Source organism: Falco cherrug, chromosome 11 (genome assembly GCF_023634085.1).
Source record: "Falco cherrug isolate bFalChe1 chromosome 11, bFalChe1.pri, whole genome shotgun sequence".
Lineage (NCBI taxonomy): Eukaryota > Metazoa > Chordata > Aves > Falconiformes > Falconidae > Falco > Falco cherrug.
Genome location: NC_073707.1, coordinates 14,658,242 through 14,671,497, shown reverse-complemented (window position 1 = coordinate 14,671,497; position 13,256 = coordinate 14,658,242). Strand labels below are relative to the sequence as shown.

At 41.3% G+C, this 13,256-nt stretch overlaps 1 protein-coding gene across 3 annotated transcripts in view; it reads right to left on the bottom strand.

Annotated features, from left to right (window-relative positions):
- The window catches only part of NYAP2 (neuronal tyrosine-phosphorylated phosphoinositide-3-kinase adaptor 2), a 147,076-nt gene extending 144,452 nt beyond the window's left edge, over positions 1-2,624 (bottom strand). The window contains exons 1-2 of one of the 3 annotated variants that reach the window (XM_055724053.1): positions 2,335-2,421; positions 1,590-2,087 (exon numbers count right to left, since the gene is read on the bottom strand). The gene's annotated coding sequence lies outside the window, so the exon portion shown is untranslated. Of the gene's footprint in view, positions 1-1,589 lie in introns of all 3 variants that reach the window. The other 2 variants (XM_055724055.1, XM_055724054.1) reach the window with 2 other exon arrangements.
- Between the last annotated feature and the right edge of the window lie 10,632 nt (positions 2,625-13,256).

Sequence of the window (13,256 nt, the reverse complement as noted above, 5' to 3'; positions counted from 1 at the left end):
CAGGGGTGCTAATCAGCCATTCAACCCTTGAGTTTGAGCTGTGCATTCTAGTTGCATGCAAGGCAGTAACAGCAAAGTAGGCAGACCAGCCATATCCAATTTTCATAAACTGCTGACCACAGCAGCACTAATAAGGACCTAATGGTATTGGATGTACAAAGAATACTTTCACTGCAACCAAGAAAAAATTCAATGATGGAAAAACGTACTAGAGGCTACTTTGCAGAACTCTCTCTCTTATCATAACTGTGCCTTACACCAAGCGAGCTTTGAAATACCTAAACAGTTGAATGTGATGAGACAAATTACTAAGACATGCTTTTTAGAGTTGCATTCCCTGCTCATTCTTAACAATGAGCTGGCATAACTGTTTTCACACACAGTGATGCATTCAATTCTAATGTCAAAGAAGAAAGACCTTCTGAAATAGGCTGCAGGTTTCCTACTATCTATTAATTGACAACTTTTAAAGCAGATATTTAAAGAAAAACAGCCATTACACTCATTTGAAAGTACAAAATATACTTTGTATTTTGACTGAAATTACAGATTATATACCTTGTCCTCATTATACTGCTCTAGCACTTGGGTGAAATCATTGAAGCTAAGCCGTGCCAAGCCCTTCACTTAAAGAGGTTAGAAGTGGCTCCTTCAGTAGAATGAAAATGTTATTGCATGCGTTTAAAGAAATAGTCTGTTTCTATAGACGACCCACCCTTCATAGGGAAAAGTTATGCTCCCTGTAGTTTTAAGAACTGAAAAAAAATTCCCTGAGCCTTGAATTTTGGCTCCCTTATTAGTGCCTTTTGAAAAGGGAAAAGGTCTTTGCTAACAATGACTCCTCTATGACTCCAGAATGTAGAGAGCTGTTGTTTACTTTGCAATACAGTAATACTTTTATCACTTTTATCTCCTGAGGAAAATAATGCTTCCCCCTAATCACACTGATCTTGGACAATTACAAATCTAGATTCAGAATAGATAACACTTAAAGTGCAATTCTGACATTATATCATCCCAGCATTATGCAGAAGGCTTATGAACAACAAGAAAAAAATAAAACCACAAAACACACACATTTTATATACAAACAGGAGTGCATTTGAACTCAGAGGAAAGAGTGAGCTTCTTGCTGAAGGATGTATTTTTTTCTTCCTCCTTAAGAAAATGAAATGGAGATTTCACTACCACTAACATCATGTTAAGATGCTGTAAAATATTAATGGTGCAGTGGGTCTGATAAGTAACTAACACAGATGTTAGAAATTATTTCAATTAATTCATCAGAAAATAGCAAAGAATGTTTTTTTTATTATTTAACAGTGCTTTTTACAAACAAAAAAAGAAATCCAGATGCAAAATGTCTCTATTACAAGCACAGTCAACATGTGAAGTACACAAAAACAGTGAAATAGACTTCATCTTTTAGGTTAGCAATGGCTTGATTAATCCCTTCTAAAAATACATGCAATTTCATCATTATGCATTCTGACTACTCATTATTTCATTTTGTAATATTATTTTTTTCATTCTAATCAGCACCATATTTTATTAGCATGCTTATATAATGTATTAAAATATGTACGTACCAAAATTTAAGTCCACGGGGACTGCTAAGTGCAATAATCAAAGGTGACTTTTGCCTGTAAAAGCCCTTTCCTGTGGTTATCTCAGTGCAGTCGGAAGGGATATTTCAGCACCATAAGAAATAGATTTGCAGTTAGGTTCAGTTTTTTCTTCAGTTAAAGTGCATTAAATCTTGTTGGCAAAACTGCCCAGATTGTAGAATTCGACATCACTATAAGTCAGTGTGTTACATTACAGATCTTCTTAGCATACAATTAAAATGACATGGAAAGTTTGGCTTTTAAAAAATGCAGTGGCAAGAGAAGACAGGTGCTTGCTTCTTTAAATCCACATTCAGAGAAGAGAGGGCACAGATAATGGGAGGGTAAAAACAACACCCTGCTTGGAGGTCCAGCAGAGAAGAAACTGGATGATTTTTACCCACTTTACAACACAGAAGATTACAGCACCATCATATGCACTAACACAGAGATTTCTAAGGTGCCTCATTTGAATATGTTCTGTGGAGACAAAAAGAAAGGAATATAAGGAATAGAAAACATCCTATCCAAATGGCTTCTTGCAGCAGGAAAGATGCTCGGTCTCTCATTGCCACTTAGATACAGAAGGTCTGAGGCAGTCTAGCTCGTGGCATCGTCTCTCTCTCTCTCCCCCGTGACTACAGGCAGGCTTGCTCTCTCCAACTGCCTTAGTCTGTTGGTGCTGCTGTTGATTAATCAGGGATTCTCAAACAAAGAGCAAGCCTACCTTCGGGTGCCAGCAGGACTGTGGGGCTCCTCTCCTGCCGCAATCCGGCTGCCCTGACCCCCCGCGCAGCCACATCCTAGCACCTCGGACAGCTCCCCCGCGCTAGGCCCATCGCCGGGGCGGCGGCGGCGGCGGCGGCGCCCGGAGCGCGGCAGCCGCTTCGGTCCTCGGCGCCGGGGCTGGGGCGCCCGGCAGAGCCGCCTAGCTAGGCACAGTCTCTGAGCTCCACTGCACTGAAGTCTGATTAGCAAATAATCCAGTGGGAAAAAAAACAATCTGCATGAACGGCACTGTACATCACATTTAGGCTATAGGTAGGAACGAATATGAAACAACGCCCTTCCCCCCTCCTTCTCCCTTCCCAAAAAAAGAGATTGTTCTTCCACGAAGAATGTGTCAGTTAACCTTTAGCCCATGTTATGGCTCAAGGAAATGAGCAGCCACTTAAAAGGAAGATCTAAGCCTCAGTTTGATACCTCATATTGATGTATCTTTTGCACTCACCCTCACTGAAAAGCAGTGCAAGGCACACAATTACTGCTGACGCAGATTAGACTGCTGCTTGGGGAAAGAGGGGAGGAGCTTCTTAACCTCATCAAAACAACCTCCCACCACCTGCTCCCATTGCACGAGAACAAAACTATGCTACTCGGACAGAACAAGCGTGACATTTACGCTGGTTTACTTATATCGATACGTGCACTCTGGAAAGAAGCATTCTGTTTTGAAAAACATTCAGGGTGAAACTACACAGTTTTACGCTCATCCAGAATATGTGAATGTGATGGTTTGGAAGAAAACGTTCCCTTTTTTTCTGAACTGGATCTATCTGTGTTATAGCTCCTCCTTGCAGAGTATGTGCAGTTTTGCTTTCTCTCCCCCAAACCTGCAGCCTGGACACAAAGCAAAAGCATTCATTCCCTGTGCAAAAGCCAGTAAAAGCGGCGATGTCTGAATGCTCACAGAATGCGTTACCTTATTGTTACATGCCATTTCATCCTTCCTCCTTTAAGTTAGAGACATTTTTTTTCTTGCATAAATCTTGATTCTGATGCTACAACAACAACTGAATTTATTTCTAAAACTAATAACAGAAATTAACGTCATGGAATAAAGTCCTTTCAAAGTAATGCATGTTCCCACAAAAAGCAGTGCTACTACACCAGCAAGACCTTGCCTACAGAGCACAGAACTTCCTGAAGATTTACTAACCCCTGACTGGAATGTCAATATTACCTCACATTCAAGAGCACTCAAGATAGCCACCTAGCCACACTGCAAAACATGGTGACCTCCTCCAAGCAGCAGTGGCCAACACTGACATTGGAACTGCAGCCTGAAAAAAGCCTGCTCCTAAAACTCTCTCATATTCACTAGCAACTTGCTCACTGCTCACTGTAACAGCATACGTACTAGCACACCTCTTGCAAGGTGAAACAGGGCAGTGAAGCTCCACAGAACATCTCCAAGAGAGAGACCTTTTCAAAAGGGTGCTTTAAGAAGGATAACAAAGACAGAAGAACACGGTTTGCAGATATGGAGGGTTTTTCTTTTTGTCAGGGAAAAAGGTCTGGAAAGGAAGTATCTACGGTGTAGAAGAACTAGAGGCAGTCCTGGGAGGAGACTTCTTTCCCTAGCCCAGAAGCTAGCCCACTGCTTCTGGTTTTTTCCTTCCTTGAAGGATACCTTAAGAAGAGCTGTGGCTGTGTGGTAATTGGGGAATTCTTTGATTTTCATCAATTGGAGATTCCTGACACATAATAGCCTCTTATTTCCAATACTCCTTCAGAATTAAAGACCTTCCTTATCACTGCTCCAAGTCATACTCCAAAAATAGAGAAATTGCCCAGTCAGATTTCTTTCCATGTTTCTTTAGCATGTCACTGTAGTCATTACAACTTCATAAGCAATTTGAAGAACTACAAATTTTAAGCCACAAGTGAGAAACACTTGGCTATGCCGTCACCACATGGTCCATCCCAGTAACTGAACTCACTCAGATACAATCACTTTACAGATTACCTATGTTATCACACATTTTGGCAATTTCCATATCTTATCATTCTTGCACCAAGGTTCCTTGGGACCATATCTCTATCAGCTATGGAAGGAAATGTCCATTTTTACTTTCAATAGCACTGGGGGAAGGACACTGGGGGATATCATGACCTCTGCAAGGCTAGCTGTTCCATTCCTGGTTAAAACACAGAAAAGTCTTTCATCTGCCTCCACAGCCAGATAGCATCAATCCAGGAAAAAAGCACCTACAGAAATCAATCGTGGGACTTTCTATGTGGATGGCAGAAGAATTGGATCAAAACTCAGGTAACATGTTTTGTCCTTCCCCCACCCCCACCGCCCATGCCAAGCTTCTTATAGAACAGTGCTATGTCATCTTTAAACATGTTTAATGACAAACCTAATTAAGCTGTGACTGGCTTTCACTCCTTAGTTATAAAAGAGGCCTAATCAGTACAAACATTGGCACCTCCACAAATTAGTACCTCTGTTCTCATGTTGCAGAGGTGCACACCTGGCTTCCTGGTCTCTGAACAGCTAGCAGTGGAAAACCATTCATTCCTCACAGTAGCTGCCAATCCCCATCTCCTTTGCTCCACATCCCTCCTGGAGGTTACAACTACACAGAATTCTGGCAGATGTAGATTATTTGCACTCGCTTTGAATTTCTTAAAAACTTGTACAAGGCTTCATTACATAGCATGTAGATGAACCCATTTTATTTGTTTATTTATGTGTATGTACACGCTCACAAACACACATAAATATACATAAAGACAGGGAGAGACATTACTTGACCTGTGGTTGGCATTTGCACACTGGAAAAAGAGAAGATGAACAACCTGCTGTGGAAATGCACCCTGGCAACTACTCAGTCTTGAAACAGTTACGCTATACTACAGTCTCTGCTTGGCCATGCTGTAAGTAGGCTGGAAGCACACACTATATAACAAGAAGGCGGCAGACCTCTGCAGGAGGCTCCTTTGCCAAGGGGATGACAAGCCCCTTTCAGGCTCAGAGACAAGTGGATTTATAAGGCCTGAAGACTGCAGGCAGCAGAGACAAAGAGCTTTCAAGAGGAAGAGAATATTCATTTAAGATGTTAACTGACCTTGGTGACTGAGAAAGACTGCCTGCCTGTCCCTGAAGTAAGGGAAGCTTGAGGAAAAATGGATTAGGGTTCAGTGCTAAGTGCTACTGACTCAGTCTCTGCTTGGTTGGTGAACAGAGGAGGAAGGCTCTCCAAGAAAATGAAACACTATTGTTTTCAAGTCAACCCTGTAACACCTGACTTGATGCAGGGACCTTATGAATTTTTTTACTTTTATGAGGGTCAAAAAGGAAAGGTTTCTTCACTTCAAATGCACCACCCCCCAGATAATTTGAAGCTTCTCCTGAGAAGGCAGTCACATGGTAGATTTTTATATATGACCTCCAGGCCGTAGACGAAGAGGTCTGTGAATGGAAACTCCATAAGAGCTAGAACCCCTGAAATTAAAACCAGAAATTAAGGACTTAAACCTAGGAATTCCTGACATTTAAAGAAAGGGAGTGTGATATCTGTGTACCCAAACTCCGCATCCCAGTGAATGGGAAGAGAGGGGCTACTGAACAAGAACTGTCCACACAGCAACCAAATGAGACAGGGTTCCAGGTTTATCAAGCCAAGCTCATCACAGGGTAAGCTACAGGTTGGCAGTTTACTGACACTTACAAATACAAGACCATCAAGATGTTGACTTTGGCTAATTAACACATCCTATGGCTAAGATAAGCTAAACTTGTTGTGCTTATTTCTCCTTTACTCTGCTTCCTTAGCTTCAATTACTTTTTCCTGCCCCCTGTGTGCTTAGCCCTGATTCTTAGTTTCTATTATCCCAGGCTGCAATTGCTCTAGCCACTTCATGCCCCTTGCAGTATGGATGCCTTGCCTGATCTGGCCACATCTCTTAACCTAGGCTTTGCTACTATCCTTGACCTTTCCAGCAGTTTTATTTGGCTTTTCTTGACTCCAACACCTGGTATCTCATTCTAATCAGTCCAAACTGATTAGGACATGCAACACTACAGGCTTGGAGAAGTGGTTGCAAAGCTGCCTGGTGGAGAAGGACCCGGGGGTGCTGGTTGACAGCCAGCTGAACATGAGCCAGCAGTGTTCCCAGGTGGCCAAGAAGGCCAATAGCATCCTGGCTTGTATCCAAAACAGTGTGGCCCGCAGATCAAGAGAAGTGATCATCCCCCTTGATCAAGAGAAGTGATCAACCAGTACTTAGCACTGGTGAAGCTACATCTCAAATACTGTGCTCAGGTTTGGGTCTCTCACTTCAAGAGGGACATGGAGATGCTGGAGCATGTCCAGTAAAGGGCAATGAAGCTGATGAAGTGTCCGGAGCACAATTCTTATGAGGAGCAGCTGAGGGAACTGGAATTGGTTAGTCTGGAGGTGAGAAGACTCAGGGGGGATCTTATTGCTCTCTACAACTACCTGAAAGGAAGTTGTAGGTGGGTGGGTGTAGGTTTCTCCCAGATCACAAGCAACAGAACAAGAGAAAATGGCCTCAAGTTATGCCAGGGAGGTTTAGATTGGGTATTAGAAAAAAATTTTTGACTGAAAGGGTGGTGAAGCATTGGAACAGGCTGCCCAGGGTTGTGGTGGAATTACCACCCCTGGAGGTATTTAAAAAATACATAGATGTGGTGCTTAGTGACATGGTTTAGTGACAGACTTGGAAGTCCTGGGTTTATGTTTGGACTTGATGATCTCAAAGGTCTTTTCCAATCTAAATGATTCTATGACCAAGTTAATTGTCTTAATTTCATTATAAAACAATAGTTTCCTCGCAGAGACTATCATCATTCTCATATGAGTGAGGCAAGTGAAATTTTCAATGACAGTCTATCCTATGCTGCATCTTAAGTCGTGGTTTAGCAATCACTATGATGAGCCTTTAGCACTGAATTGTGCACACATGAAAAAAGCTGCTTAGATTTTTATTTGGTTTTAAACCTGAGTTAATAAATATGTTAAAACAGCAGTGGGTTAATTTGAGAAAAATGTATAGAAAACAAACTACATGCAAAATCAAGCAGTGCTCACCATAACCTTGACCTTTAAGCAGCTTTCTCAGATTTGGTTTGTTTATGCTCTTAGTATCCAACTATGATCATAGTAAGCGAAGTGAAAACCTAAGGATCTATTTGCTAGATACGCTGAAATACTAAATTAAGCATTCAAGGCCACTTTTCCCAAATTATTCCACTCCATGCCCCAGATAAGCTTTAACATTTGTGTCTTTTCCCCTCAAGCATTCTTAAATCCCTGGAATTTCTTCTCCTTCTCTCAGCCACGTTTGGCTCCTTTTGCCACTCTCTCCCTTCTTACATGTACAATGTTGCCACAACAGGTAAAACTACCCACAAGGTAACAGTAAAGGAAGCTCTCACTGCTCCTTCTCCATCTTGGCATTTGATTCAGCTGTTTCACACCCCTCTGTAGCACCCTTTCACTTACCTGGAGCACAGTGGCTCTATCCCTCCCAGCAACTGACTATCCACAACTGTCACACATATTTCTCTTTTCAGAGTACTGAGGAGGAATCTTCTAAAGGTACAACAGTAGAGGGGTCCCCACTCATGTAAAAAGCCAATTAAAGTTAAATGCTTAACTGCCATCTGTGCCTTTAAGAAAAATCTCTTATTTTTCCCCAGTGATCAATTTTTTTCACATGGGACCAATTTTGCTGTTATTGCTTAGGCAAAATTCCCATTGAAGTCCACAGGGAACTTTGCCTGAATACAAAATGTGGAGCAAAACCCTGTGCTTATTTGCATAGACCACAAATCACAAAGATCATGTCCTGATGCAAGTGATTTATCCTACATGACAGCTGGTGCAACTAGGCTATTTTTAACCATGATTTGTTGTAAAATATTTCATGATATTTACCATTCAAAAAAAGAGTCAATTGATTCTTTTTTCTTAAACTGGATTAGATTGAAAGATTCTGGCTGCTTTCCAAACCCATTAATTACTAAATGGTACATTTTCAACAGAAATGTTAAGCTATAAGTAGTTCTTCTGGAGCCAGTTAGCTCCTAGCTAAAATCAATTAAAGCTGGTAAAGATATATTTCTATGGTCAGGTCCCAAACACTGACATCTGTATTTATAGCATAGTGGATGCTGGCAAATCCTCCAACATAGGTGCAGTTGTACTAGCAAAACTGTGCTTTTACTGTTTAGCACATACAGGGGGTATTAGGTGGGTGTATTATTCCAGGATAAACCCAGCTGTGTCAGTATGGTTGCATTCACACTATGCTCTATTTCTGCTATAGTAGCCTCGATTTTCTAGCCCCGAAGAAGCACTCTTTATCCTATGAAGTATAAAGGCAAGGCAGTTTAAGCTTGCTTGTCACCCCGCCCCAACGCTGCTGCTCATTCCCATTTGTGTGGCCTTGCAGGGAACTGGGTCATGGAAATGATCCAGAACAGAAATAATTTTGGGTGGGAATGAGGAAGAATAAAAAAAAACAAAACAAAAAAACACAAAGAGGAGAGTGTTCTTTTCAGCCAAATCACTTCCTTACACTACACAATGCAGAGGGCACTTCACAGCGTGAGAATGGTACCCCTGCCAAAGTGGTGGGTGACTTTTAAAGTAAAAAGTCCTTATGCTACAGACACTACCAGTGTACTTAAGCTTCTATCTGAATGACTCCAGTGCCCAGGCAGCACACATGCCAAAGCTGTTGCACTGAGACTTGGCCTGCTGAAGCCTACAGGAACATAGAAAATCCTGCAGGCATTCGGGGAGCTGACAGGCAGTCCTCCCTGCCCTAGAAACTCCACAACAACTCTGACAAGCACATGCAACCACTCAATTACTTTAAAGCAGGCAGAGAAGGGTACATACACAGCATACAAACGTGACTATGTAAGCAAGTTGCAAAATGCTTTACCAGAGCACTTGACAATCTCCAGGCATTTCAAATTTAAGCCAGTACTGCAGCTAAAGAAAACCAGAATGAAGAACGCAGCTCTGCTCTTCTCCCACCCCCAGCTATTCCTCTGGCCTTATGCTGGCACAAATGCTGCCTGGCCGTGTGGTGAAGCAGATTGGGAAACTGATCAAGCTGAGAACTAGCCTGGGATTTTGGCACCACATGGATGTTATGATTTGTGAGAGGACCACCCTGCCTATGTAATCAGTGGGCAGCAGAAACCCAGCGCAGCCCAGCAGATGGAAGGCAGGTCAGTTGGGTCTCATTCAGGGGCAGCCAACTTCTTGCTTTCATCCGAGCTACTCAGAGACTCAGCTGTGAACAAGGAGCTCCAGTGAGCCCACAGCATCTCTGAACTCTGCAAAAAAAAAGTGCCTGGGAGCCCATAGAACACAAAATCTGTAAAAGTGACCAACAATGAAGTCTAGAGCAAAAGGTCTGGGAATGGGAGTTAAGAAACTTTCTCGAAACTTGGAAGTCTCTCTGCAGTCATTAATACAATCTGATATTTTTTTTCCAGCACTCCAGGCAAGTCAGTCCCATCTAGTCAGGAAATGAGCAAAGATGGGGAAAGTCAGAGTTGCTCCCTTTCATCAAAAAAAATCATCAGGACCACTAAAATAAAGGTATGGTAAATACTGAAAGACCTAAAAGACTCAGGGAAGAAATCGCAGTTTGTACTTTAGACCAACAAATTGGCAAATTCCTCTATTAAATAATGTAGTTGTGCTACGTACATGAAGATGGTATTTAATAGCAAATTGTTGCTGTTGGCTAAATTCTTTAAGGCACGCACTTTATAAAGAAACTAAAAGATGCTATTTGTTCAGCAAAATATACTTCAGCTTTATAAACACCACAACTAGATCATGTATTTTCCAAATGCGTTTGTTTTCAGTACTTAATAAAAACTCAGATGAAATCCTTGTTGCTACACACTTCAGGACAAGACAGGAGGGCAAGTGAAGTCTGGATGAAAAAGCTGTTAGACCCCTAGAGAGAGCATGCACAGCTCAGTGAAGGCTAGGGGGAAAAATGGAGGAACAATAGGCAAAAAAAATGAAGTTGGAAAACGTGGGGAAGGTGACCTCATGCCAAAGAAGAGATGGTGGTAGCAGAAAAGAAGAAACTGAGGGCATGGGTGGGTGTTTGTTTCTTTGTTTGCTTTTTTTAATGAGACAAAGATTGTCTCATTAACTCCAGAGCTGAAGAAACAAATGACCTATTGTGGAGGAGGAAGGCTTCATATGAGGGATTCTAAGTGATGAGGGAAACCAGTCACATTGTCCAAATCAGCAAGTCACACTCAGAAAGGCAGTAACTATCTAAGGTGCTGGGTAGGCTCTAAGCTTCCTTATGATCCATACGCAGCCCGCATTAGGAGCTCATCTGTCCCTGGAGCCCAATCCAGGTGTGGAGAGTGATGGGCAGAGGATGGAGACTGGCTGTCGTGTTGTCAGAAGTCACTGCTGGAAGCTTGCCCTGGTGGCATGTGGCCAGGCTCCCCCAGCCCTCATTAGCTGTTCCTGCCTTAAGCCCTGTGCAATTATCCAAGGTTAAAAAGCATGAGGGAAGACATCATTGACAGAACAGGCTGGTGACAAGGTAAGAGATAACATGATAGCCTTGGCTGGCATCAGCTGACCAGTTCCTCTGGTCATGGACCAACTAAGCTCTTATGAGGGCAACAGGGAGCAGAAGCCCAATTTGTTCCCATCAATTTAGAGAAATAAACCTCATTTTGTATGTCCAAGTGCCTAGATATAGGATGTGTGAACACTTCCCTCACCACCTTAGACTAAGCAAAAAGAACAGTAGCTTCTTGTACATTCAGAAAACCCTTATCTCCACACAGAAAAGGTTGAAGTTTGAAATATGTAAGTCATGCTAAACACTTTGACCAATGTGAGCTTTTTTTCCCCATGCTCGGATATAAAGCAATTAAAAAAATTAACTCTTCTAATTATTACAGAAACAATACTTTCCTGCAGGCACTTTTTAAATAAACTCTTACAAAAATCAGTTTGCTCCACAGCTATAGCTGGCTAATCATCACATGTCAGTTAACAGATTTCTGGTTTTCCCTCCTGCTTATTCTCTTGGAGAAAATATTGTGATCCTTTATATTCTCTCCGTATAATAGCCATTCCTATCAATGGATGAGCTCAAATTGCCACCACTCAGGAAGAAAGGAATGCAAATGAGGAATACCAATTAACCCCTTTACAATTAAAAATATCTCTACCTATTATAGCACCCATTAGTGATACTCTAGTTAATGGTCTGTCAACATTTCCATTAGACCTTTTCCCCCTGCTCCCACACAGAACTAAATCCTAGCTAATCACCTTGAATATACCTCTATGGATTTACACAATACATATAACACAGTTCAAATGAGGCAAAATGCAGATTTCTTTGTTATCTTGAGCCATTACATTCTCCTAAGTATCTGTTTTCTAACATATAATTCTAAATACTCTGTACTCCACATACACTGAATAATGTCTCAGGATAATTTTTTCAGTGTTACAAATACTTCATGTATGAAAACCACCAAGTAATTGCAAAGACCTGTCCTAAACATACACTGTGAAAACTGTAGAGTGAAACTCAGTTCGCAGCAGATTCCTTCTGCCCAATATACCTCACATTATACCATCCTGGTTTTTTACACTAGATATGAGACAGTGGGTTACAGTTGTTGCCATGTACCATAATACCTAGAAATGACAGGGTGAATTGAGGACAAATCTTCAACCTTAATAGCTTAAGATCCCCTGGCATCCTTATGGTCAAACCACATTCTCCACACTACTATAATGTATTTTTGTGTGAGTGTCAAATTCATGACAAATGTATCACATTCATATATATTGCATTTGTTAATACTCTCAACTCTTAAAATACACTTATGCATTTTATAGTATGCTCATCATTCGTACCCGGTTAAAGTGCTGGCATGCTAGGAGAATAAGAGCTCTGTAACAGATATCCAGACTGATAAAGGGAGAGGTATACAACACGAATCCTAGGCGATAGTTTAATGCTTATTTTAACCACAAGATTTCTCAGTAAATTGACAATGGTATTGTTTGGTATCTATATGCACCTTGGCACCACTTTGAGCACTGAACTTGCACATAGCAATTCAGCTATGCCAGGTTTCCCTGGCTTGTTTATAATCCTCAAATAGGGGATCCATAGCTCTGATGAAAACTCACTACATACATGTTGTACACAGACCACCCTTCAGAAACAAAAACTGCACTCTGTGCACCCGAGTTAAGTGTTTAATACAGCATGACTGACTTTTGTTTGGAATGATTGTTTGCAAACTCTAAGTAGACCAACTGAAAATTACTCACATTTTATATATTACAGCTGATAAAATACTGGTTGGAAAAACTATGATTTTCATAGTCAGTCTATAGGCATACAAACCAATGTCGCTGCATGCATAAGTGCTAGAAATACTGCTTTCTGGCAGCCCTGAAAAGATGTCCTTAGTTTTAAAGATTGGTTGAATTTACAGTTCCCTGAATTCATGAGGATGCTCCAGTTCACAAAGTCAGAAACAGACAGAACTGCCTGTAAGACCAGGTCTTATCTACATTTGTAATACCAACTTTGCTCAATCTATGTTTAAGAATTCCATTATTTGTGGGATATCTTCAACATTCAAGTGTTTTTCTTTATCATCTAAATTGCACCAGGTACTTGCCAAACTAACCCCATCCAGAAAATAATAAGCAACAGGGCAACAGAAGTTGCAGTTCACTTTTTCCAGTATAGAACTCCCGTAAAACTGAACATCCTGTTTCCTGGAAAATGGGGCTGGCACCACTTGAGGCAAACCACAGAATTACTTGTTTCTGTAAAATAACCATCTGTCCTTAC